Genomic DNA, 26,696 nt, shown 5'->3' on the forward strand with positions numbered 1-26,696 from the left:
GTGGTTGGGAGGTCTCCTGAGGTGATGAGGTTCTGTATGGTCTGGGAGATGATGGTTTGGTGATGGGGGGGTGGGGTCATGGTCGAGTGGGCAGTAGGAAGAGGTGTCCTCGAGTTGGCGTTTGGCTTCAGCGGTGTAGAGGTCAGTGTGCCAGACTACCACTGCGCCCCCTTTATCCGCTGGCTTTATGGTGAGGTTGGGATTAGAGCAGAGGGATTGGAGGGCTGCACATTGTGAGGGTGAGAGGTTGGAGTGGGGGAGGGGGGTAGACAGGTTGAAGCGGTTAATGTCCCGGCGGCAGTTGGAAATGAAGAGGTCGAGAGCAGGTAATAGGCCAGCGCGGGGTGTCCAGGTGGCTGCAGTGTGTTGGAGGTGGGCGAAGGGGTCCTCGGAAGGTGGGCGGGGTTCCTGATTGTGAAAGTAAGCTTGGAGGCGGAAGCGATGGAAGAAGTGTTCAATGTCACGGCGTGTATTAAATTCATTGATGCGTGGTTGGAGGGGGATGAATGTGAATCCTTTGCTGAGGACTGATCGTTTGTTCTCAGTGAGTGGGAGGTGCGGGGGGATGGTGAAAACTCGGCAGGGCTGGGAGCTCGGATGTGGTGTGGAGCTGGGAGTGGGGTTGGAGCCTGTACCTGGAGTGGGTGTGATGGTGTGGGGAATGGGGGTGGAGGTATGAGCAGGGGTAGTGCTCCCCTCGGGGTTCTGGGGGGTGGGGATAGTGACAGTGGGGTCTGTGGGGGGGGGCGTGTCAGCAGAATGCAGGTGAGTGGCGCTGGTGGGGGTGGAAGTGGTGGCAGACACGGCAGTAGGGGTGGCAGAAGTCACTGAGCATGTGGCATCGGCAATGATGTGAGAGCTGGAAGTGGCTGTGGGAGTGGCCATGAAGGGGGCGGAAGTGACATCATCAATCAGCGTGGGCGTGGTAGCTGCATCAGCCGCATGGCTAATGGCGTTTCCGAGGCCAGGGGAATCTTCTGTAATGTTTGAGGAGCGCTGGTTATGGAGGTGTGTGGATAAAAGTTTGTTGTACTTACAGTTTTTGATGTTTGAGATAGAATTGAAATACTGTTTGTTGAGAGTATGGATTCTCCTGAGGATGTAGTCGAGTGGGTCCTTTGCAATTCTGAGAGTGTGGCCCTCAGCTGAGGCAGGGCAGACTGTAGAGAGGTTAGGTGCTGGCGCATTGCTGCAAGCATGGAGCAGAGGATCTTGAAGGAGAACTGTTGCTGGCTCCAATCCATCTGCTCTAATCCCAACCTCACCATAAAGCCAGCGGATAAAGGGGGCGCAGTGGTAGTCTGGCGCACTGACCTCTACACCGCTGAAGCCAAACGCCAACTCAAGGACACCTCTTCCTACTGCCCACTCGACCATGACCCCACCCCCCCATCACCAAACCACCATCTCCCAGACCATACAGAACCTCATCACCTCAGGAGATCTCCCACCCACAGCTTCCAACCTCATAGTCCGGGAACCCCGCACTGCCCAGTTCTACCTCCTTCCCAAGATCCACAAGCCTGACCACCCTGGCTGACCCATTGTCTCAGCATGCTCCTGCCCCACTGAACTTATCTCTACCTACCTCGACACTGTCCTATCCCCCCTAGTCCAGGAACTCCCCACATAAATTCGAGACACCACCCACGCCCTCCACCTCCTCCAAGACTTCCGTTTCCCCGGCCCCCATCGCCTCATCTTCACCATGGATATCCAATCCCTCTACACCTCCATCCGCCATGACCAGGGCCTCCAAGCCCTCCGCTTTTTCCTCTCCAGACGTCCCCAACAGTACCCTTCCACCGACACACTCATTCATTTGGCCGAATTGGTCCTCACCCTTAACAATTTCTCCTTTGAATCCTCCCACTTCCTCCAGACCAAAGGGGTAGCCATGGGCACACGTATGAGCCCCAGCTATGTCTGTCTCTATGTTGGCTACGTAGAACAGTTGATCTTCCGTAATTACACCGGCACCACTCCCCACCTCTTCCTCCGCTACATTGATGACTGCATTGGCGCCACCTCGTGCTCCCGCGAGGAGGTTGAGCAATTCACCAACTTCACCAACACATTCCACCCTGACCTTAAACTTACCTGGACCATCTCTGACACCTCCCTCCCCTTCCTGGACCTCCCCAACTCCATTAGTGATGACCGACTTGACACTGACATATTTTACAAACACACCGACTCCCACAGCTACCTGGATTACACCTCTTCCCACCCTATCTCTTGCAAAAATGCCATCCTGTATTCCCAATTCCTCCGCCGTATCTGCTCCCAGGAGGACCAGTTCCACCACAGAACACACCAGATGGCCTCCTTCTTTAGAGACTGCAATTTCCCTTCCCACGTGGTTAAAGATGCCCTCCAACGAATCTCGTCCACATCCCGCACCTCCGCCCTCCGACCCCACCCCTCCAACCGTAACAAGGACAGAACGCCCCGGTGCTCACCTTCCACCCTACAAACCTCCGCATAAACCAAATCATCCGCCGACATTTCCGCCACCTCCAAAAAGACCCCACCACCAGGGATATATTTCCCTCCCCACCCCTTTCCGCCTTCCGCAAAGACCGTTCCCTCCGTGACAACCTGGTCAGATCCACGCCCCCCCCCCCCCCCCCCCAACGACCCACCCTCCCATCCTGGCACTTTTCCCTGCCACCGCAGGAACTGTAAAACCTGTGCCCACACCACCTCCCTCACCTCTATCCAAGGCCCTAAAGGAGCCTTCCATATCCATCAAAATTTTACCTGAACATCCACTAATATCATTTATTGTATCCGTTGCTCCCGTTGTGGTCTCTTCTACATCGGGGAGACTGGGCGCCTCCTAGCAGAGCGCTTTAGGGAACATCTCCGAGACACCCGCACCAATCAACTAAACTGCCCCGTGGCCCAACATTTCAACTCCCCCTCCCGCTCTGCCGAGGGTATGGAGGTGCTGGGCCTCCTCCACCATCGCTCCCTCACCACTAGACACATGGAGGAAGAACGCCTCATCTTCCGCCTCGGAACACTTCAACCCCAGGGCATCAATGTGGACTTCAACAGCTTCCTCATTTCCCCTTCCCCGCACCTCATCCTAGTTTCAAACCTCCAGCTCAACACTGTCCCCTTGTCTTGTCCGGACTTGTCCGACCTGCCCAGCTCCTTTTCCACCTATCCACTCCACCCTCTCTTCCCTGACCTATCATCTTCATCTCCTCCCCCACTGACCTATTGTACTCTATGGTACTCTCTCCCCACCCCCACCCTCCTCTAGCTTATCTCTCCACGCTTCAGGCTCTCTGCCTTTATTCCTGATGAAGGGCTTTTGCCCGAAACGTCGATTTTGCTGAAGCTCCTTGGATGCTGCATGAACTGCTGTGCTCTTCCAGCACCATTGATCCAGAACCTGAGAGAGTATAGCCCCATCGGTGCAATTAAGAGGGAGAGAAGCTAAAAATGCAATGAGAAAATGTAAATGTATTTTCTCTCAAATAAAAGTACACATTTAATTTTTGAATGAAGTGCTAATAAAAATCCATATGACTGGCTGGAGTGGGCTCGGGGAAGTGGGAGGAGATGGTAGGTGGTATGGAATTAAAGCTTAAAATTGGGAAGAAAATGGGTGTTTTTTTTTAAGATATTCTCTCCTGCTCAGTGTCTTCTTAGCTTTTATTATCTCCACTTGGTAACTTCCATTTGATTATATGGCTAACATCAAAAATATCAATTCAAATTTTCTGATGTATTATTTTCAAGCTAGGGTTAACTCCTTTTTAAAAAAAAGTTTAACACTGATTCAAAGCCCAGCTGATACAGATTTGGAGTATGAGACCATGATAGTAACCCATGACCACAAACACTGGAAGCCAGGAATTTTTTTTTGCTGGATACCCTGTTGTTCAAACTTTTCCTTTTATAGGTTAGTACTTTTATCGTACAATCCACTATAAATGTGCTGTAGTAATGTAGCATTGCAATGACCTTAAATTAATACAAGATAAATTACTTGTATAGGTTCTTTTCATAATCGACAAAACCTTGTCATGATTTGAGGTTATTAATTAAATTTGAATATTTATAACCGTTTCAAAAGAAAAACCCAGTGATAGTTGTGGCCACGAGAGAATCTTTTCGTTGTGAAGCAATTGTGTGTAATTTGAGAGTGTTGTAATTTCAGATCAGTCAACAGTGTCACAGTTCAAGATGTGACACAAAATGACCACTTCCATGGTGACAATCAGACAGAGCATCTCCACCGTATCTTTTTCGCTGGTCTATAGAACTTCACAATTATGATTTTATATCTGGATATGGTGATTGGTGACTCTAGTGTTACATTTCACCTCAGTGGAACTAGAAGTGGCAACATTTTCGCTAAATCCAGTGGTTATTTAATATTTTCGCTAAATCCAGTAGTTATTCAATATTTTCGCTAAATCCTGTGGTTATTTAATATTTTAAACAAAAAAGTTTTTGAATCTTTATAAATGCGGAAAGTCTTTTGTTAGGACAAAAGGTTATCGAGCCAAACTAAATCAGCCTTAGTAGCACTGGATTTGCAACATAATGAAGTGAAAACATCACATGACCCTTAAAATTACTCATTTATTCCTAACCAGACTTTACAAATAACAAATCTTAGACACCAAGTTTATAACTTAACCAAAAATTGGCAATTTATTATTAATAATAGAACACAGATAAACAACAAGGCAAGCTAATTAATATCTATGATCTAAACCAAATATGTAATTATAAACCACTACTCTCATATGAATAGACAGACACATGCAGTTAAGAAAGAAATAAAAAAAGTAAAAGAATTGTAATTTGCAACTTCAGTAACTATTTGAGTGTTGAATATTGGACTGTCATGAAATTCTTGAACAATGTGTTGTATTATGGCATGTAGAACTGTAAAATTTGCTTGAATTCTGAAGTCACTGGTCATTGCAAACCTCTGGAGATTTTTACTTATTTCTTACAGACTCAGATTCTGTTTTTGGAACTTCCAACAAGTTACTAATTGGAGAATAAGTAGAAAGAGCAAAACCAGGCAATAGTCCCAATCCAGAAGCCGCCACAACAAAACTATCTTCTCCCAAAAGCCCAGTCTGAGCCAGTTCACTCTTTGTTTTTCTCTTTTTATTGAACATGCCTTTGATCTTCCCTTGATTGACAATTCAAAATATAAATAGCTGTTAGTTGCTGAGCGTAGCAGCATCTTAGTGCCAAAATGTCTATGGTGCCCTTAGAACAGTAATTAACCCGCATTTATCTTCCCAGGCCAGTTCCAAACAGAAAATATCTGTTCAAAGTTCAATTATCAATTGCAGCTCTCTCCAAATGAAAGAAAAAGCAAAATAGTAATGGATTCAACACTTTGCAAAGACTTGTACTTGGCTTAGGTGTAAATAATGTTTACTATCACGTGAAGCCAAACTTTCTAAAATCTTTCATGGGACATAGATATTGCTGGGAAGGCAAGCACTTGTTTCCCATACCTAAATCCCCTTTAGAAGGTGATGGTGAGCCCCTGACTTAAACTGCTGCCATATATATTGTCAGTACATTCACAGTGCTGTCAGGAAATAAGTGCTCAATGTTTGATCCAGCGATCCTGAAGAAATGGCATTTATAGTTCTAAGTCAGAACTGTGAGTGACTTGGATGTGAACTTGCAGGCAGAGGTACTCCCATGCATCTGTTGCGCAGAATCTTTGAGGGAGTAGAGGTTTGGAAACTACTCTCTGAGGTGTTTTGGTCACTTGTTGCCAAGTGTCTTGTACATTGGATGTACACCTGAACTGGAGGGAGTTAGGTTTAGACTCATGGGTGATGTGCTGTTTCCTTGAAGTTTAGAAGGGAATTTGCTTCCTGTTAGAAATTTGCAAAGCAGTTTGTGACTTGCTTTAACATTAAAGACCAGCTGTTGTACTAGAAGCTACATGTACACAGTTATCCTTCTAGTTCAAGGAGAGAGGTGAAAAGTTTAAGGGGGAGATACACGGCAAGTACTTTGTACAGTGGGTGGTAGGTGCCTGGAATGCATTGCCAGCAGAGATAGTAGAGGCAGGCACGGTAGATTCACTTAAGATGCGTCTGGACAGATGCACGAGTAGGTGGGAAGCAGAGGGATACAGATGCTTAGGAATTGGGCAACAGGTTTAGACCGTAGATTTGGATCGGCTCAGGCTTAGAGGGCCGAAGGGCCAGTTCCAGGCCTGTAAATTTTCTTTGTTCTCAGTTAGGGAATCGTTAAAGTTATGGGACGAGGGGCTGTAAAGAGTGGTGTTACAGTCCCACATAAGACAACTAACACACCAAATTAAAGGAAAGTTAATTTCCCATTAATGAACACAAATGAAGTATTTCATGACATTTTCAATTTACACCATTCTCCACCCTCCAAATAGGTAGCCCTTAAGATTATGTTACAACTCGTTCTGGCTTTTCAGTTCTTTGTTTTTGGGGTCTTCCCTCTGCCACGCTGGGTCAGTCTTCCAGGATCCTTAGATATTCATTCCAAACAATTTTCTGAATATCCTTAAACTGACTTCTTGTAGCAGTGCACACTCTGCTGATCCTTGATCCTTCATTTTCCACAAGTCTTCAAAAAGTGAACCAGTTCTCCCAGCCTTTAATAAAGCAAATAACTGTGGATGCTGGAGATCTGAAGCAAAAAGTAAAATTGCAAGAGAAACCCAACAAGTTCTGATGAATAGTCACTGGACTCCAAACAGTAACTCTTTTGCTTGGTGGCTAATAAAAAAAAATCTTTTCCTTTACTTCCAAAGCAAACAGCTATTATTGTCTCTTTCTCCATGTGTCTGTGTCTACAAAATAAGTTACATCTGCTTTTTTGTGCCAGTATGTGGAAACATGGCACTTTTCTTACTAACTCATGGAATGTGGGTGTCAGTGGCCAGACCAGCATTTATTGCCCATCTGTAATTGCCCAGAGTGGAGAGTGTCGTGCTGGAAAAACGCAGCAGATCAGGCAGCATCTGAGGAGCAGGAGGATTGACGTTTTGGGCATAAGCCTTTCATCAGGAATGAGGCTTATGTGTTGGAGCTGAGAGATAAATGTAAGGGGGTGGTGTTTTGGGGAAGGTAGCTGAGAAAGCAATAATGCATGAAGGTGAGGGAAAAGGTGATAGGTCCGGAGGGGTTGAGTGATAGACAGGTCTGGCGGGCGGAGCCGAGTTGGAGGTTTGGGACTGGGATAATGTGGGGGGGCGGGGTGTGTGTGGAGGTGAGCAAGCTTGTTGAAATCCACATTTATCCTGTGTGGTAGAGGGTCCCAAGGCGGAATATGAGGCGTTCTTACTCCAGGTGTTGGATGGTAATGGTTTGGCAGTGGAGGCGGCCCAGGACCTGCATGTTCTTGACTGAGTGGGAGGGGGAGTTGAAGTGTTCAGCCACGAGGTGGTGAGGTTGATGGGTGCGGCTGTCCCAGAGATGTTCTCTGAAATGAAACAGTCCATCTTCCGCAGTTACACCGGCAACACACTGCCACCTGTTCCTCTGCTACCTCGATGACTGACTGTGTATCAGCACCACCTCTTGCTCCCACAAGGAGGTTGAACAGTTTTAGATTAGATTAGATTAGATTACTTACAGTGTGGAAACAGGCCCTTCGGCCCAACAAGTCCACACCGACCCTCCGAAGAGCAACTGGATCTCTCCATCACTGCCTCTGGCGACTGATTAAGCACATGCATATACTGCAAGCTCACCAACTCACACAGTTACCTCCTGTAAAACTGCCATCCCTTATTCCCAATTCCTCTGCCTCCGCCACATCTGTTCCCATGATGACGAATTCCACCTCCAAGTCCCAAATGGCCTCCTCATCCTCCAACGATCGTAACTTCCCTTCCCACATGGTGGTTGATGCCCTCCAGCGGATCTCTTCCAATTCACGCACCACCGCCCTTGATTCCCACTGCTCCCAACTCAACAAGAACAGAGACCCCTGGTCCTCACCTTCCCTCCACCAACCTCAGAGTACAACGCATCATCTTCTGCCACCTCTCAATGGACCCCACCACCAGAGAGATATTTCCCTTCCCTCCCCATCAGCTTTCCAAAAAGACCATTCCCTCCGCGATTCCCTCATCAGGTCCATACCTCTCACCAGCCCACACCCCACTCCTGGCATCTTTCCCTGCCACCGTAGGAAGTGCAAAACCTGCACACTCACTGCTCCCCTCACTTCCATCCAAGGCCCTAAGGGATCCTTCCACATCTGTCAGAAATTTACTTGTACCTCTACAAGTAAATGTCATCGACTGCATCCGTCGTACCCGGTGTGGTCTCCTCTACATTGGGGAGACAGGGCGCCTTCTTGCGGCTCATTTCAGAGAACATCTCTGGGACAGCCGCACCCACCAACCCCACCACCTCGTGGCTGAACACTTCAACTCCCCTCCCACTCCGTCAAGGTCATGCAGGTCCTGGGCCGCCTCCACAGCCAAACCGTTACCACCCGACACCTGGAGGGAGAACGCGTCATATTCTGCCTTGGGACCCTGCTATCACACGAGATAAATGTGGATTTCAACAGCCTCCCCATTCCCCCCAACATTATCCCAGTCCCAAACCTACAACTCTGCACCGCCCACCGGATCTGTCCATCACTCCTCCCCCCCTCCACTATCATCTTCTTCCTCACCTTCATGCACTATTGCTTTCTCAGCTACCTTCCCCAAAACCCCACCCCCTCACGTTTATCTCTCCGCTCCAACACACAAGCCTCATTCCTGAAGAAGGGCTTATGCCCGAAACATCGATCCTCCTGCTCCTCGGATGCTGCCTGACCTGCTGTGCTTTTCCAGTACTACACTCTTCACTCTAATCTCCAGCATCTGCAGTCCTCATTTTCTCTTTGTAATTGTCCAGAGGGCAGGTAAGAGTCAGCCACATTGCTGTGGGTTTGGAGTCATTTGTAGGCCAGACCACGTCAAGATAGCAATTTCCTTCTGTCAGGGACATTTGATTGGTTTTTCTGACAATCGGTTTTATTTTCTGACAATCGGTTTCATTTTCTAACAGTTTCATGGTCATCGTTAGTCTCTTAATTCTAGATTATTGTTCAGGTTCGTGACCTGGAAACAAAACCAGATTAGGGGCAGAATTTAATGATTATTACTCCCTTCAGCTTAAATTAGTGAAAACAATTTAAAATATAACTATTTCATACTGTCTTGTATTTGTAGCAATGGCTTAGAGCAGCATTTATATTAATATTTTCTTTATTGGAGATCCTTTATGAAAATCAGTAATGCTAGTCTGTACAAAAAGCAGTTTTTAATGCTGCATGCATTTTAAGAATTCAGTAATTTACGTGTTAAAGAAAATCACATGCTCTGATCTTTCAATGCTTTTTCTTCGTTTGTCACCTTTTAAAAAATGCTAATTTTACCAATTAGAACCACAACTAACCTATTTGTAGCATGAACAGTGCATCGGTGAACTGAGCAGGTGAATCAATTTTTAACTTGGAATGAATATCTCTGAATCAAGCCAACTCAGTCAACCCTTGATTTCAATGATTGAGATCAGTTGTGGCAGTATGACTGGATGGTATTGTGTGATGCTTTGTAAGCATGGGTCTTTGTGCACAGTAGATGCACTATTTGTGAATCACATTTGACTGTGTGATAAAAGGTGTAAGTCCTTTTTATTTCCAATTTAAAAATTGTCCAGCATTTGTCCAAGTGTTATCAGATGCAATTTAGGAGGCTGTTGGATAATGCTCCTATCACTTGGTGAGCCTTGCAGAAGATGTGCTATGTAAGCTTCTCTCCTCACTGATTTTAGCAGGTAATAATTTGTCTATTTTCTGTTAATTGTGACTGTGAGAGATGCATGGACATCATCTTCAGTGAGTTGTGTTGTAATGTCACTAGCAGCAAAGCAAAAGACTGCAGAAGAGTTTTCATTGCTCCATTCGAGTCTTGGAGACTGGCTGTTTGTTTAATGTGCATGCTTAGGCCCCTGGTTTCATATTTACTGGAAGAACCTGGAAAAGATTGTAGTCTATCTTAAAAAAAAATGCTTTTGCAGGAAACTAGTTTATATTGAGACAATCATTGAAAAGATAAATATCTAAAACTATTGATATATTGATGTTAGATTTTAGGGGACATGGTTTACAAATGGTGTAGTTGTTAACAAATATTTTTCAAAAATTTGGTCCAAAATTGACACTTGAGACATTTTGTATCAGTTTGCTCTTTCAAATGACATTTATTGCCGTGATTTTTAAAAAAAATTAAAATGTTAATTTTTGTTAAATTACACTGGTTTGCAGGGGTTAATTTATTTGGTTTTGAAACCCGTCACTTGCCATTGTGACAAGCTGAAATGCTCTGCGCTGGAAGTGTTTTAAGCAAACGCTCCTATAGCTCAAAATTTACTTTAGAATAATTAAAAGGCAATATTTTGAATTTATGTGGACGCACAATCCTTTCTTTAACTAACCAAATCATCCAAAATTGGATTCAATGGATCTATCAGAACCTGATAGCTAGTTGGCTTTTGTTCTGTTTCGGTTTACAGTTGAATTGTGTATCCGATTATGAGAATGGAATCAAGATTTCATAGTTTCAAAGAATTATTGGTTTTTGTTTCTTGTGTTGAAAAGTCACTTATTTTACAGTAACAGATTTGAAAAATGTTAGGTCTTGGTACATGGCTGTGAAGGATGTAGTTGTCTTATAGCTTACCAAATAATTTTGGGTGGTTTAGAATATTCCACTTGCATCTGTACTGTTTCGAGAGGTATGTATTGATGTGGTGGAATCTGATGGTTGAAGAGATTAATCCAGCTTTTCACATGTTTTGCTGTAAAGATGATAAATGTAACTGATAAAATTCTATGCTTGGAAAATTGTGGAGAGGAAATTAAATTTTTATGCCATTTAAAAAATTACTAATACAAATTTTTTTTTTTGCCATTTTCCTTCCTCCTCCATGCCAGGTTTTTCTTCTGACTCAAATTGCCCAGAGACTCTCAGGGGAGAGCAACACCCAGTGCCTGGTTACATGAAGCCAGATGATAGGAAAGCTCCTATTCTATTAAATATTTGCTCTTAATGTTCATGCCGGTTCCTCCTTTTGTCCTTGGTGTCTATCAGTATTCAGTAGCAGTGATAACAAGAAGAGAGGGAATGGTATTTTCAGATGATCCGCATCATACTGCGAATAGGATGATGTGCTGAAGAGCTGCAGGGATCCTGGTGGGTTATATAGCTATCTATCTGCATAGATTTGATTTTTCCTTCCTTTATGTGTCAGTGACAGGATTTAGTAACGTGTAATATACTAGCCGTACAGCATAAGTTTAAAAAATGGAGTGCTGTCTGCAGTGGTTGGGACTTGATTTAATACTCATCCAGGCTGCGTCTGTGTTGTATTTAATTTTATCTCTTATACCTATTCTCCCGGCTGTGAATGTAAAATATTTACAGTGGAAGCTTTGGTTTACAAGGAAAATAGATATTACAACAGACCTTTGGCATTCAAAAATTAATGTCGATTACAACTACCAGTGATTTTGAAGTGAAATGCATCCCGAAAAGAGGGTATGTGTAATGTTTCTTCTTGCAAGGTACTGATGAAAGCTTTTGTATGCTTAGGTCATCTTAACAGCCATCATGATTGTTGCTCTGGTGTTTGTCATTGAATTTTGGTCATTGTTAATTATAGTAGCAAAGCTGTGTCATCAGTGGCCTATTTAATTTGGAAATGGCATCCTTTGTTATGATCGTTCTGAAGATAATGGTACTTTTGTCAGCTAAAACTCTTAAATATTTTCAAGTATAGGAGTTTAAACAATTAACAGGAATATTTGTATCCCTGTGACTCAAAGACATTAGCTTATTTGAAATGTTTTAGTTAAACATAAATGCTGACAGTATATTTTTGTTCGAATTGCTGGTAGCTGTGCTTGACTTTGAGTTGTGCTGAGAGAAATATGAGGGGCATGAGACATTTACTGCGTAATGGGTGATGCTGATATGTAATGCACGTGTTTCTTTGGTAACTGGATTTTGTGTGGGAGACTAACATACCCACAACTATGACAGACAAACATAATTTCTAAGAAGGCTAGAATTTACTTCAGCTCTTTTTTTCATATGGTATGGATATCACTGGCAAGGCAAGTGTTTAAGAATCTTTGTTGCTGAAGGACTGGATCCAAAATCAATTGTAGGCCAGACCAGGTAAAGATTTCCTTCCCTGAAGGACATCAGTGAATCAGATGGTATTTTATGACTGTCAGTGATATTTCGATTGTCACCATTACATTATACCCAAGGTTTATTAATTGAATTCAGATCTTACTGTCTTATCTTTGGTGAGATTTGCACATTGCACATTTCCCCAGTGCAATGCTGTGGATCTCTGAATTACTAGTCATTACCACACTGCCAATGTCTCTCTGTTAGTGCTTCTGCAATATTACCTGGACTGACCTGAAATATACAGAAATTTTCACACATAAGCTGCACGTGATCAGATTTATAATCTGCATTTATATAATAAAATGGATGTTGAATGGAGTTGAAAATCTATCCAGCTACAAACTAGACCATCAGAATTAACTGTTGTCTTGATGAAAATATGATTAGAAAGAGATGTAATCTAAATTTTTAAAGTATTGAAGCAAAAACATGTTTGTTCCCCTATGGTGATATCTTTTGAAGGTAATGTTTTTAAGAAAATGTTCTGGTTATACACTAGTGGAAGAGTGGGATTGCTGTGTAGAGGGTGCAAAGGAGATTCACCAGGATGTTGTCTGAGCTGTTAGGTTTCAGTCATCAAGGGAAACTACGTAGGTTAGGTTTTAGTTTTATTCCTTGCTCCCTTTGAAGAGTAGGGTCTCAAATTTGTTAGACAAGTAAGTTTTTTTTAAAAAAATCTACCCTTTATTGATGCTAAGACGTCTTTTGATTGAAAGTGGTAGCAAATTCAATCACTTGGAAAAAAATCCACATACAAGAACAAATAATTGCAACCTTAATTGTCACCATAACCCTTTCTCAACAGAAAAAGTTTTGTGTTTGAATTTTCAAGAATGGGCTGGCTGAATACAACCAGGAGGCTGTCTGCTGACAGGCACAGGGATATACCATTTAGTGTCATGGAGATGTACAGCACAGAAACAGACCCCTTCGGTCCAACCTGTCCATGTCGACCAGATATCCCAACCCAATCTAGTCCCACCTGCCAGCACCTGGCCCATATCCCTCCAAACCCTTCCTATTCATATACCCATCCAAATGCCTTTTAAATGTTGCAATTGTACTCGCCTCCACTACTTCATTCCATACACGTACCACCCTCTGTGTGAAAAAATTGCCCCTTCGGTCTCTCTTATATCTTTCCCCTCTATGCCCTCTAGTTCTCGACTCCCCGACCCCAGGGAAAAGACTTTCCCCAGTTAACTTATTCATGCCCCTCATAATTTTGTCAACCTCTATAAGGTTACCCCTCTGCCTCCGACACTCCAGGGAAAACAGCCCCAGATCTATTCATCCTCTTCCTATAGCTCAAATCCTCCAACCCTGACAACGTCCTTGTAAATCTTCTCTGAACCCTTTCAAGTTTCACAACATCTTTCCGATAGGAAGGAGACCAGAATTGCACGCAATATTCCAACAGTGGTTCTAACTAATGTCCTGTACAACCGCAACATGGCTTTGATATGATCTGCCAGTCAATGAGGCATGTGGCGTCTGTGCAACATTATCTTGAAAACTGGGTGGCCATGCAGCCAATCTAAGGGTGCAACAGTTGGCATGCAGATTCTGATTCTGATTCTGGTTTTGGATGTTTCCACCACATGTGGACCTAAAGAGGTCCTCAGAAGATTTTTTGAAAATTGAGGAAATGTAATCTGTATGCTTAGTGTTATACTGGCGCTGAAACTCTCAGGCCACATTAATCATTTGTGTTGCTAACAGTATGGATTTTTTGGCCTTGACGGCAACATCCTACTCATGGCAAATATCATCTTCTGCTGCAACTGCATAACAATGCACAATTGCTGGCTTCTCCTGTTACTCAAATCTTTGAAACACCTTCCCTTTTTCAGGTACTTTGAGATAAGCTGGGCACCTTTCCAAGTGGCAGCCATAGGCCCTTTCATCAGTTTTCACAATATCCTGGTCAAGCATTACTTACCAGATAGTGTTGATTTTTGCGCGCACATCTCAGAAGCAATGGTGAGCAGATGATTCGAGCGCTATTTTTCAAAGTTGATCTTGTAGCATGTGGGACTGTAGAAATCCCAAACTGTATATTGACCAGTGAATGTAGGCTTGCAGTAGAGAACCCGCTGCCAAATTTCTGAATTAACACATTGAAGAATTGCTTCATTTCAGTTGTAGATTTTTGTGCAGATTGAAGTTTATTAAGATATAAAGAATTTATTGGACACAGCTGTGGTTTCAAATATCCATAAACAGCTGATCTGCATTTGAGAAGTATGCAATGGTTAAGTGTTAATGGTCATCCCTTTGAGGACACTTGAAATGGTAACCAATCAAGATGTTAGAGCTGTTCCTCGAGTGGACCCGATGCCAACACCACCTATTTGGGCGTAGATGTTATCTTTATAACTGAATTCAGCTGCGCAGTTTACAAAGTTCATGGGTTCTATGAAGACATTCGGACACTAAATTGACATCCGTGCCATGGGCGTGGTGAACTGTGTAAACATGAATGTGTTTTTGTCACTGTTTTTGTGCTTATGTCATGGATGTATTCGGATCCAATCTGATCATTCTTCTTTACTTGAAACAAACTTAAAATTAACTTTTAAGTTGGAATGTTGTTGAAAATGAAATAAAGTAACTCAATAACTCCTTAATTAAGTTTAATATGGTGAATTAATTGAAATTTAGAATTCAATTATCCTGATTTTTGTCAATATTAATTTGTTGGCTGCACCAATTTTGAGGTCATAGGTGGTAATGCTGGTTGCAACATTTCACATTTTTTAGGGAAGTTTTGGAATAAGCTGACAAATGGGAGCTCAAGGCACACATTTTATAAGTGTTAGGAATAAGTTGGAGTGTATGCTACTTTAAGAACAGTTGTAACTATAAGCAATTAATTTTCACAGTTAAAGCATATCATCCATGGAGTTACCATTTGAATGCCAAGAAACCCTTCTGATGATGTAGGGGTGCCAGTGTTGGACTGGAGTGGACAAAGTTAAAAATCACGCAACACCAGCAGATAGTCGAACAGGTGTCTTTGGAAGCTTTTCAAGCACTGCCTCTTCATCAGGTAGCTTGAAACCATTCAACATAGCAAAAGGGAAGAAAAATTAACTGGGTTAGCAACTGGTTAGCCGATCTACCAATTTGTCCTTTGTGTTGTAACAGCAAAGCGGTCAACTAATGTTGCTTTGTTCTAGGACCAACTGGGCCATTAATATGTAGATATTATTTGTTTCTAAGTATAAGTTAGCTCGCTGAGCTTGAAGGTTTGTTTTCAGATGTTTCATCACCATACTAGGTAACAGCAGTGAGAGTCTCTGGTGAAGCGCTGGTGGTATGTCCCACCTTGCTATTTATAGATCTTGGTTTCTTAAGGTGGGGTGATGTAATTTCCAGTTCGTTCTTCTTTTTATTTCATTTTTTAAGGGAAGGTAGATAGGGTCGAAATTGATGAGTTTATTAATGGAGTTCTGGTTAGAATGCCATACCTCTAAGAATTCTCGTGCGTGTTTTAGGATATGTATGTTGTCCCAGTCAAAGTGGTGACTTTCTTTGTCTGTATGTATAGAAACTAGCAATGATTTGATTATATTTTAAATGTTAAATTTTATGAGAAGATTTTCTGGCTAAGTGAGAACCTTGATAGTTGCAACCTTTCTCTTCACATTCATTTTTGTGTTCTTTTGGTCCCTTCTAGAGTCTATTATTAATAAAACAAGCTCAGAAGGCAAAAATCATTTGATTCACTTGGATCTCTTGTATTTATATGCTTGAGGGTGTATAATACAAAAACTCAATGCTAAATGACTGGCAGGTTTGAAAGATTCAATGGCATTTTCCTGCTTTTAAGAATCCTTTTGCTTTTTTCTTCTGGATCCTTCACTGCTAGTCCAACTGATGTTGTCCTTGGGGAGAATATGGCTGCATATTCTTTTTAGATGCATTGGTGAACACTTGTAACTTTTTTCGAGACCTCAGCTCTGCCACAACACACAGGACAAATTGTGGGACATGCTAACCAGTTGTTAACCCAGTTAATTTTTCTTGCCTTTAGCTATGTGGAAGGCTTTCTTGGCATTCAGAAGGTAACTCTTTGGATAATAGATGTTGAGTGCAGAAACTGAGTGCTTATAGTTCCAACTGTTCTTATAGTAGCATACACACCAATTTACTAGTAACAGTTCTTAAAATGTAATCTCTAATTATGTACTACTGATGGTAGTACTGGGCAAGTCACAATCTAGATTGTGATCTGGCCTGATGAACAGTTGATTGGATTATTCTTTCCTCTATTGTTACCAAGGTAGTAGATCACTGAATATATTTGCAAGAGGCTGCCAATGTACTTTTAACAGAAGAACATCCAAGATTATCACTAACTAAAGAAAAACCTACTGTTACTTGAAACAAGAACTATTTGGCAAGTCTTAGTACAAATATTCGAGGAGAAAGTGAGGACTTCGGATGCTGGAGATCAGAGCTGAAAATGTGTTGCTGGAAAAGCGCAGCAGGTCAGGCAGCATCCAAGGTACAGGAGAATCGACGTTTCAGGCATAAGCCCTTCTTCAGGATTCCTGAAGAAGGGCTTATGCCCGAAACGTCGATGCTGCTTGACCTGCTGCGCTTGTCCAGCAACACATTTTCAGCTTAGTACAAATATTACCAAGGAAGATTTAACTATTTTACCATGCCTGCAACAATTTAACAGACATGTAAACCTCAGATACCCAAACCTGAGTGAAAGTTCACCTCAATGTCTACGCAAAAACTCCTTGCTCAGTTGATATGACATTAATTGACGTCCTTTTGTAAAATTTCTGCATTCACTCAGTGCTACTGTATTCTGTTGATGTCTCCCAGAGACTAATAAAGTTGCTACTTCAGCTCAGAGATTACTGGTCAGGGGTTCCTTACAGCCACAACAACATCAAAGGCTATCTTTCCTCTTTGACAGCTCCAGAGCCTTCTGCTTCTGGAATTTCCTTCAAAGCATGAACTGTGTTAATATTAGTGCCTCTCCTTTTAATGAGTTATTTTGACTGAATCATTTTCTATTTTCTAACCCTAACCTTAACTCTGCTCCCCCTGTGTCTTTCTCTTTTTACTGTCAACTTCAGGGTAGCCAACAGCTTAATAATCTTCATCTCCGGAAATTTGCTGGTCAGTTGGTTAAAGTCGTGTTGGTTTGGAACTGCTGTTTTAGCTCACTGTTTTGAGTCGCCTTTCTGACCTGTTTAAAAATTGTGATATCTTCACTGAAATGAAATGGATTTTAATTTTCAGTCCACTTTAGAACCTAACCTATCAAGCAGTATTAAATTGAGCTTTCTTTACACTTTGATGTTAAAAATAGCAATGAGTTGAATACTGTCATTAGCTATTTTATTTATGGACCACAGTTGAAAACACCATGCCAAGTTAAAACTGAAATGTTGATAACAGGAGCAACTGATGTGGAACATCTGCTATAAAGCTAAGACTTTAACACATTGCAATGTAAGACATCCTTTACCTTAATAGTGGGACACTGAAGATTGCAGTTGTATTGAGTTAAATGATGGAAGCACAAAGATTTCTCCAAAACAGTGATGACAAAATACATACTGGGTGGTTTTAGTTAATCATTTCTCAACCTGGTTTTCTTGAGTTTCTGTCCTATGGTTTAATTCCTCAGTAATCTATGATAACGTTTTGTAGCTGAAATATAATCTGTAATTTCTTTTTGGTGCCAATCAATGCTTTATTTTGAGCGCTGATCTCAAAGTCGTCCAAATTTGTAATAATGAAATTTGGGAAATTTTTCGTGCTGGAATTCCTATTGGAAAAATATCAGCAGAATAAAGATTTTGCAATCCTTTGGATGAAGCACTAATTTAAATGTTTCAATATGTAATTTTTTTCATTCCTTTGTGTTTTTGATTGCTTTGTGTATCATTTTATATGAACAGAAGTGCAAACTGCTTGAGGATTTTCACAAGGCCTGTGGTCAGTGGCAAATTGCTCATCATTCAATGTGCTTCTATTTTCTGACAGACTTTTGCATCATCTTTTACATGGATTTCTGGTAATTAGAAAAGTCTGAAAGTGATCTGTGATCGATATGAATCAGAGAAAGGAATGGATTATTTTCTCAACCAACATATTTGTGATGGGGTTAGCAGTTGGTGTGGTCGTTGGGCCAGAGTGGTGATGCTGCCATGGAAGAGGTTGGACATTGCAGGGCTTTGGCCCAGCACTCAAAAAATTGTGAAATGGACCCTTATGACCTTAAGCTGGAGCTGTGTCTTTCACATTCTGCAGAAAATGAATAATACCTGCACCACATGACAGTTTCAACACCTCAGTGAATACAGTACTAAAGAAGCATTGCCCATTTTATGTTTGTTTCCTAGTGATTCTTGATGTTCCTGAGGGTGGGAATGATGCTAAATACTCAAATGGATCTGAAATTTTAGTAGAGAATCAGAGCTTTGGTAGACTTTGTTTGGATTTAGTGCATATTTGCAAAATGGACCATTACAGTTCAAATTTACAGTGCTTATCTTTTAATTCATGCTTCATTTGTGTTGATATTGCGTGTTGTTTAGTTAGGAAATGTTTTTTTTTTACTTTGCTAGAGTTGTTTTTTGGTGCTTATCTTTTAATTCATGCTTCATTTGTGTTGATATTGCGTGTTGTTTAGTTAGGAAATGTTTTTTTTTTACTTTGCTAGAGTTGTTTTTTGGTTTGCTGCTCTCAAAAGGGGTCATAATGGACTGAAGAATCGTGACTGAGATGTGCAGGCCATGTTACAGAATCAGCATGTTTCCATGAATTGGCAATCAAAAAAATGATTAGAATTCTTTGAGGAGGTAATAAGTAGGATAAATAAACGGGAACCAGTAGATGTGTTATGGTTGGATTTCCAGAAGACTGTTGACAAGATACTGCACATAAGACTACAAGAGGCCATGGTTTTGGAGTAGTACGTTAGCATGGACAGAGGATTGGTGAACTTGAAGAAAGCACAAATTTGAAATATGGGGCACTTTCTAAATGGCAACGTGTAACTAATGGAATGTTGCCATAGTGATCAATACTGGGTCCACAATTATTTACAATAAATGTTAATGACTTGGACGATGAAAGTGAATTTAATATTGCCAAGTTTGCAGATGAGGCACAACTGGGTGGGAAACTAGCAGGATTGATGGGAAGTCTGAAGACACGTTAATGATGTAGGAAATTGTGAGGGTAGTGCACTTTGGGAAGATTAGAAGAGATAAATGTTATGTAACTTTAGAAAGACTGTAGAAAGCTCTAGTACAAAAGTATTTGGGTATCTATATGCATGAATTTAAGTTCAGGGGTAATAGGGAAGGCAAATAAACTATTGGACTTAATTTCAAACGAAATGGAGTATTTAAAAAAAAAGTCAGTCTTACTGTACAAGGCACCAGTCAGGCCACGTCTAGAATAACTCAGCAGCCTGAGGAAAAGGGTGTTTGAGGACACCGTCAAATTCAATACTAAGCTCGTGGTTTATCAAATCGGCTACGCGATGTGTTTCTACGATGGCCTTCCTGTTTCTGCAGGAGTGTGGAATACCGCACCTCAGCAGCTACAGGAGATGGTCGAGCTTGTGAGCCCATGGGCTGTCAGTTTGGTTGGGGGTCAACGATAGCCGCGCCTCCGGCCTGGGTATCCTGTTGCGAGGAGGCAACTTCACCATCCCTGAGGTTAAGGAGGTGGGCGGGCACCTCCTCGTCACCGACATCATGTACAGGAATGCTCCCCTGAGACAGATTAATGTGTACGCCCCAGTGGATAAGAGTGAACGGTTGGCCGTCCTGCAGAGCTTCCACTGTTGCTGGCTACGTCCAGGCTGGTCATTCTGGCCGGAGACTTCAACTGTATCATTGATGCAGATGGGCGATCCGGCGGGGGGGGGGGGGAACAGTAAACTGGACGCCACGTCCAGAGCCCTGATGGACACGGTAAAAGATGCCAAGCTGCACGACGTCTTCAGCACCCCTGCAGACAGAGTGCAGCGTAGATACACCTGGTCACGGGCAGACGGGTCTATCCGCTCAAGGATAGATTACCTGTTTGTGTCCCGAACGATCTCGGTCAGATCCACCGATGTCAAGCCAGTGTTCTTCTCTGACCACTGCCTCCTGCTGGCCGACTGTCACCTACAGGACGAGCAGCAGGCTGGAAAGGGAACGTGGAAGCTGAACACAAAGCTGTTGAGCTCCTCAATGTTTCCCGGGGTCAAGAGGGACTCCGCAGGTTGGAGAACCGTGAACCCCCTCTGAGTCCCCAGCGGACTGGTGGGAAACAGTAAAAGGGAACATCAAGAGGTTCTTCATCCTCAAAGGTGTTCAGGAGGCGAGAAAGAGGCAGGGAAAACTGTCCCAGCTGCAGCAAAGTATGCAGAACCTGCTCCTGCTGCAGACGATGGGGGTCGATGTCACAGAGGACCTTGAGGAGGTGAAGGACTAGCAAGCCTCGCTCTTTGCCTCGGAGGCCTCCAAGATAATCTTCCGGTCCATGGTCCGCTTGGTGGAGCAGGACGAGAAGTGCTCACGTTTCTTCCAGAAGGTGCACAAAGAGAGCTCTGTGCTCAGCAGCCTGAAGGAAGAAGATGGCTCGATAACATCATCTCGGGCTGACATCATGAGGATCAGCAAATCCTTCTATGCTAGTCTGTATGACGCGAAGCCAACCGACAGCGTGGCCTCCCAGTCGTTCCTGTCCTCTATCACGGAAGTCTTAGATGACAGAACACGGGAGAGGCTGGACCAGCCGCTATCTCTGGACGAGCTGACCAAGGCCCTCGAGTCCTTCGAAAAGAATAAAACTCCCGGAAGCGACGGCTTACTGGTTGAGCTCTATTCTGCTCTGTGGGACTTGATTGGCCAGGAGGTGTATGTCAGTATGCTTTGGGCAGGTATCATGAGTGAATCCATGAGGAAAGGCATCATCACCCTCATCTACAAGTGGAAGGGGAAGAGGGAGGAACTCAAATATTGGAGACCAATCTCACTGTTGAATGCGGATTACAAAATTCTGTCAAAGCTAATCGCCAACCGGGTCAGGTCTGCTCTGGGGTCAGTGATTCACCCTGACCAAACCTGTGCTGTACCGGGCAGGAAAATCGCTGAGAGTCTCGCACTCCTCATGGATACGATCGCCTACGTGCAGGACAGAGGGTTGGACACCTGCCTGATCAGCCTGGACCAGGAGAAAGCCTTTGACAGGATATCACACAGATATATGAGAGATGTTCTCTCCAAAATGGGCTTTGGGGAGGGAATCTGCAATTGGATCAGACTGCTCTACACCAACATTCAGTGCAGTCTCAATCAATGGGTGGGAATCAGATAGATTCCCAGTCAGATCTGGAGTCAGGCAGGGCTGCCCTCTCTCTCCTACCTTGTTTGTGTGCTGCATAGAGCCATTTGCTGAGTCCATCAGGAAGGATGCGAGCCTGAGAGGGGTGACTATTCTTGGCAGCGGGGGCCTGCAGGTTAAGGCCTCCCTATGCATGGATGATGTTGCCATTTTCTGCTCGGATCCGCTGTCTGTGCGCAGACTCGTGCATATGTGACCAGTTCGAATGGACCTCGGGGGCCAAGGTAAACTGAGGCAAGAGCGAGGCCATGCTCTTCGGGAACTGCGCCGACCAATCCTTGATCCCCTTCACCGCCCGGACCAATCACCTGAAGGTGCTGGGTATTTTGTTCGGGGGGACTGGGGCGTGCGCCAAGTCTTGGGAGGAGCGTATCAGCAAAGTGAGGCAGAAACTGGGCAGATGAAAGCTTCGGTCGCTCTCCATTGCGGGGAAAAAACCTGGTCATCAGGTGTGAGGCACTGTCATTGCTGTTATACGTGGCACAGGTCTGGCCTATTCCCAGAACCTGTGCCACTGCAGTCACCCGGGCCATCTTCCATTTTATATGGAGGTCAAAGATGGACCTGGTCCGAAAGGACTCGATGTATAAAGATTTGGGCAACGGGGGAAAAAATACACACAATGCCACCCTCACCCTGATGGCCACCTTTGTGTGTGGCTGCATCAAACTGTGTGTGGATCCCCATTACGCAAACGCCAAGTGTCACTATGAACTGAGATTCTACTTGTCCCCAGTGTTGCGAAGGATGGGCCTGGCCTCGCTGCCACGGAATGCTCCAAGTAGTTGGACCGTTCCGTATCACCTGTCCTTCGTGGAGAAGTTTATGAAGAAAAACACCTTTGACCACAAGTCCATCAGGAAGTGGTCAGCATGTAGTGTCCTTGAGACTCTTCGGGAAAAGGAGAGGGTGGATCCTATTGAGCGGTTCCCTGAGCAGACTGTCAAAGCCATTTGGCAGAACGCCTCATCGCCAGAACTTTCCAACAAGCACCAAGACATGGCTTGGCTGGTGATGAGAAGGGCTCTGCCTGTGAGATCCTTTACACACGTCAGGAATCTCAGCCACACCGCTGATTCCTGAAGAAGGGCTTATGCCCGAAATGTCGATTCTCCTGTTCCCTGGATGCTGCCTGACCTGCTGCGCTTTTCCTGCAACACATTTTCAGCTCTCAGCCACACCGCACGCTGCCCTCGCAGTGGCTGCGGGGGGGGGGGGGGAAACGAGACTGTCACACACCTCCTTCTGGAATGTGCCTATGCAGAAGAAGTCTGGAGAGGAATGCAGTGGTGTTTGTTGAGGTTCGTCCCGAGCAGCGCCGTGACGCGGGGCTCCATGCTCTACCATCTGTTCCCCGGGACGCACACCGAGACGAACATCAGCTGTGCCTGGAGGATCATCAACTCAGTGAAGGACGCTCTCTGGGCGGTCCGAAACCTGTTGATCTTCCAGCTAAAGGAGTTGACCCCGACTGTTGCAGACTGGCACATTCCAAGGTCCAGGACTACGTGTTGAGGGACGCGCTGAAGTTTGGGGCAGCTGCCGCCAAGGTGAGGTGGGGAAAGACCACCGTGTAACATCTGCCTGCCTAAGAAGAACAGGGGGCCCACGCAGTCATTTGGGCACTGCTGACGCCTCAGCTAAATATGTAATCCTACAGACCTGTAATTATGAATGATTACTCTGTCTCTGTCCAAGAAATGGAATGTTAATGAATGTATGGCATGACCAATTGTACAGATCATCAAAATATTTTATAATAAAGTATATTTTTGAAATACATTAAAAACTAAGTTCGTGGCTTCCCAAGCTAAGGTGGTTCCCTGCCTTCTATGTGACATGCCTTCTGAGACACGGTCTATCAAGACAGTGTAGTAGTACCACCAATGCTGCCTGTGCAAGGTTCTGCAATTTTGTTGGAAAGAAAGATGCATCAATCCCAATATCCCCGGCATCAAGGCACTAACCACCCATGATTGGCTGCAATGAGCTAAGCAAATTGTCCACATGACCAACAAGAGACTTCCCAAGCAGCCACTGTACTCCCAGCTCTGAATTGGCAGGTGAGTCCCAAGTGGATAGAGGAAGATCTTTGATACCTTCAAGGTCTCACTGGTGAAGTGTGCCATTTCCACAGATACCTGGGACTCGCTGGCAGTCTAAAGTGTAGGAGAAGTATCAAGAAGGCTTAAGCACCTCGAGACTTGCAATCAAGGGCAAAAGCTGAAGCCCGGCAAAAACAGCATAAACGCATTGCCACACCAATGCCCTACCTACCTATTCCTGTGACCACCATCTGCCCCAGGTGTAACGGAGCCTGCAGAAGCCACTTTGGTCTATACAGCCATCTACGGACTCGACTGAAGAGTGGAAGGGGGGAGTCCTTATCTGTGAGGGACCACCAATAATGATGAGAATACTGAGTACAATTTGGTCCCCTTACCAAGGGAACGATTTACTGGCATTGGAGGCATTCAAGTGAATGTTCACAAGGTTGATCGTGGACATGGAAGAATTTTCTAATGAGCTGAAATTGATCAGGTTGGATCTATACTTATTGGAATTTAGTAGAATGAGAGTAGACTTTTTTTGGGGAGCTTGACAAATCAGATGCAGAGACGTCCTTTCCTTTTAAAGGAGAGTCCTGGACTTGGTGGCCTTATCTCTAAGTAAGGAGTAGCCCCTTTAAGGCAAAAGTGAAGAGAAGCAGAAAAGTGGAGTTGAGGTTTATCAGATCAGATCTTGATCTTGTTGCATGGCAGAGTAGACCCAATGGGCTGAATAGCCTATGGTCTTATGGTTTTTAGCCATTTATTGGTATCGTACAGAGCGAATTGAATTGGTGGATGACCAGCTTCCATGATGCTGGGAACCTCAGGAGGCGGCCAGGTTCTTTACTCCACTCGGCACATCTAGCTCAAGGTAGATTTTAAATGCTTCAGTCTCCTCTTCTGTACTGCCATGCTGGGGTCCTCCATCATTGAGTATTGGGATATTTGTGGAGTTAACTTCTCCAAAGTCTTGTTAATTTGTTCACCACTAATCGCAACTTCCTAAACACTCCCTCCTTTTTGCCTCTACCTACATGCCCTCTTGTTCGTACAAGAGTTCTGTCCTTGCCATACAGGCCCATTCACCAACCTCTGATACTTGCCCTCCATCTGAGTCCCTCTTTCTGGTATTTTTGATCTTTAGGAACTATCAACATGCCATTGGCTGCTTTCTTTTCTCTACTCTGCTCACCCACTCTATGCTGTCACCCTCTGAACTTGTTGCACTCTGTTCTCAGATCTACCTTACAGAGATTGAGTGCCAATTCTTAAACACTTCCTCCTATTTTCCACAGACCATTTCAGCACTGAGCATCAATCTATTAATTCTAGGAATATCACTAACCTAATCTCTTGTGGAGATCTCTTATTTATAACTTTTTATCTCCAACCTCCTCAAGCCCACATATCTCATTTCAATCTCCTTCCCAAAATCCACAATCAGGACTGCCCTGGACACCCATTGTTTCGGGAAAGCAAATAGAATGTTATGTTTTATTGCAAGGGAATTGAATGCAAGAGTTGGAAAGTTATACTTTTGGTCATAAAAAGCAGATCGCATCTGGAGAACTGAGAAGTATCGGTCACTGTACTTAAGGAAGTATGTTAGTGAGTTGGAAGCAGTTAAGAGATTTACCAGGCCACTAGTTGAAATGAGTGATTGCCTTATGAGGAAGTGTTTGACAGGCTAGGCCTGTATCCTCTGGAGTTTAGTAGAGTCCGAGGTTGTTGAATTAAAACTTGTCAGATCCTGAGGGAACTTGTCCAGCTGGATGTTGAAAACATGTTTCTTGTGGGAAAGTCTAGAACATGAAGGGTACAAAAGAGGTTTACCAAGATACTGCCTGGATAAGAGTGTATGAGCGATAAGGAGAGACTAGAAAAACTCAGTTGTTTCCTCTGAACCGACGGAGATTGAGAGGAGATTTGATAGACGTCTATAAAATTATGAGATGCATAGATAGGGCTGACAATCGGTCATTTTCCCAGAGTTGAGATGCCTAAAACTAGGAGGCATGCATTTAAGATGTGGGGGGAAAGTTCAAAGCAGATGTGAAGGGCAGGCTTTTTATGCAGTGGTAGGAGTCATAAATGCACTGCCGGGAGTGATGATGGAGGCACTACACCATCACTTTCAAAGCTTCCTCAGTCCCCACCTCACTACCAGTGACACCTTCCCAATTGTAACAAGTGTAACATGCCCATTCATTATTTCCCTTCCCACTGTGCAAGGTCCCAAACATACTTTTCTGATAAAGTAGCATATTACTTGTACTGTAGTCTCCTCGTCATTGATGAGCAATTGCAGACTGGGTGACTGCTTCATAGAACACCTCCACTTTGTTCATAACAGTGACCCCCAACCAGTTGGTTGCCATTTCAATAGCTAACCTTGCTCCCATGTTGACATTTCCATCCAGGGCCTGATACTGTATACTAATGAAGCTCAGCACAATCTGGAGGAACAAGATCTCCTTTTCTACTTGGGCACTTTAAAATCGCTTGGACTGGGTATGAAGTTCCACAATTTCAGAGAATGACCTATGCCTTCTATTTATCTTAATCCTATCATTCTCCTCACCCAGCCCTGTTTCATTTGTGTGTTCTGATTGTACACTGTACTCAGCAGCACAGGCCCATATTCTCATGTCAGCACCAATCATTTACGTTCATGTTACATCTCTATCATTCCGTTTCCATTTTGTCTGTTACTCTGAACACCCTCAGAATCTGTTCCTTTTGGTTGTCTGATTGCTTAGCCCTGGTTGTTGCATAATTCTTCCACTCTCTTTGGCATACAAGATCAATTTTATAGCTTCATTAAGTTGGCACTTCAATTCGAGGTGCCTGGTGCTGTTTCTGACATGCTGTCCTGCTTTCTTTATTGTACCAAGGTTAATCTTCTGACTTAGTGGTCAGGATTGAGTGGGGGAATATGCCAAGCTATAAAGTTACAAATTGTAACAAGTTTTGCTGCTGATGACCCACAACCCTCATGGATATCGACTTTT

The 26,696-nt window shown here is 43.8% G+C and overlaps 1 protein-coding gene across 6 annotated transcripts in view; it reads left to right on the top strand.

Annotated features, from left to right (window-relative positions):
• prkcz (protein kinase C, zeta) overlaps positions 1-26,696 on the top strand; it is a 431,548-nt gene that overhangs the window by 111,616 nt on the left and 293,236 nt on the right. For 2 of the 6 annotated variants that reach the window (XM_087980382.1, XM_087980383.1), the window contains exon 1: positions 10,935-11,245. The exons of the other annotated variants lie outside the window; for them this stretch is intronic. The gene's annotated coding sequence lies outside the window, so the exon portion shown is untranslated. Of the gene's footprint in view, positions 1-10,934; positions 11,246-26,696 lie in introns of those variants that run through there. 6 annotated transcript variants of the gene reach the window in all.

The sequence above is a fragment of the Chiloscyllium plagiosum genome, unplaced genomic scaffold (genome assembly GCF_037043375.1).
Source record: "Chiloscyllium plagiosum isolate Xiang-an unplaced genomic scaffold, Cpla_swu_hap1 HiC_scaffold_37, whole genome shotgun sequence".
In the NCBI taxonomy this organism is placed as follows: domain Eukaryota; kingdom Metazoa; phylum Chordata; class Chondrichthyes; order Orectolobiformes; family Hemiscylliidae; genus Chiloscyllium; species Chiloscyllium plagiosum.